The sequence below is a fragment of the Arachis hypogaea genome, chromosome 12 (genome assembly GCF_003086295.3).
Source record: "Arachis hypogaea cultivar Tifrunner chromosome 12, arahy.Tifrunner.gnm2.J5K5, whole genome shotgun sequence".
Classification (NCBI taxonomy): Eukaryota; Viridiplantae; Streptophyta; class Magnoliopsida; order Fabales; family Fabaceae; genus Arachis; species Arachis hypogaea.
This window is the reverse complement of record NC_092047.1, coordinates 98107416-98108676: the sequence shown is the minus strand read 5'-3', so window position 1 is coordinate 98108676 and position 1261 is coordinate 98107416. Positions and strand designations below refer to the sequence as shown.

At 38.0% G+C, this 1261-nt stretch overlaps 1 non-coding gene across 1 annotated transcript; it reads right to left on the bottom strand.

The window, feature by feature from the left end:
- Window positions 1–933: 933 nt before the first annotated feature.
- Window positions 934–1041, bottom strand: LOC112731368 (small nucleolar RNA R71). Its single transcript, XR_003167149.1, has one exon. It is a non-coding gene; the product is annotated as a small nucleolar RNA R71 (small nucleolar RNA).
- Window positions 1042–1261: the final 220 nt, after the last annotated feature.

Sequence of the window (1261 nt, the reverse complement as noted above, 5' to 3'; positions counted from 1 at the left end):
ATCTTCTCAATCATATCTTTTTCAATCACATCTTTTTAAAATTAATTTTCAATCATATCTTTCTAATTTCCAATTTCAAAATCTTTTTCAAAATTACTTAATTTCTTTCCCAATCTTAATTTTCGAAAATCTCAATCAAATTTTCAAATTTCTTTTTATTATTTTAAAAATCTTTTACTTTAATTTCAAAAATTCTTCCCATCTTCTCACAGCCTTCTATTTAAGGGACTAACACTCCTCCTCAAGGTGCAATTCGAGCTCTATCATTCTTGATAAGTTCGAATTCTCTTCTATCTACCTTCTCCTTCTACTCTTCTTTTTCTCTGACACTTCATGGAATCTCTATACTGTGACATAGAGGATTCTATACTTTCTTTTTCTCTCTTTCATATGAGTAGGAGTAAGGACAAAGACATTCTGGTTGAGGCTGATCCTGAACCCGAAAGGACCTTGAAGAGAAAGCTGAGAGAAGCTAAAGCACAATTCTCTCTAGAGGGCCTAACAGAGCTTTTCAAACAAGAAGAAGCCATGGCAGCCAAAAACAACAACAATGCCAACAATACAAGGAAGGTGCTTGGTGACTTTACTGCACCTACTCCCGACTTCTATGGGAGAAGCATCTCAATCCCTGCCATTAGAGCAAACAACTTTGAGCTTAAGTCTCAATTAGTTTCTCTGATGCAACAGAATTGCAAGTTTCATGGACTTTCATTGGAAGATCCTCATCAGTTCTTAGCTGAATTTTTGCAAATCTGTGACAGTGTCAAGACCAACGGGGTTGATCCCGAGGTCTAAAAGCTTATGCTTTTTCCTTTTGCTGTAAGAGACAGAGCTAGAACATGGTTGGATTCACAACCTAAAGAAAGCCTGAACTCTTGGGAAAAGCTAGTCAATGCCTTCTTGGCAAAGTTCTTTCCACCTCAAAAATTGAGCAAGCTTAGAGTGGAAGTCCAAACCTTCAGACAGAAGGAAGGAGAATCCCTCTATGAAGCTTGGGAAAGATACAAGAAATTGATCAGAAGGTGTCCTTCTGACATGCTTTCAGAATGGAGCATCATAGGTATCTTCTATGATGGTCTGTCTGAACTGTCCAAGATGTCATTGGACAGCTCTGCTGGAGGATCTCTTCATCTGAAGAAGACGCCTGCAGAAGCTCAGGAACTCAATGAGATGGTTGCAAATAACCAATTCATGTACACTTCTGAAAGGAACCCTGTGAATAATGGGACAAATCAGAAGAAATGAGTTCTTGAGATTGATA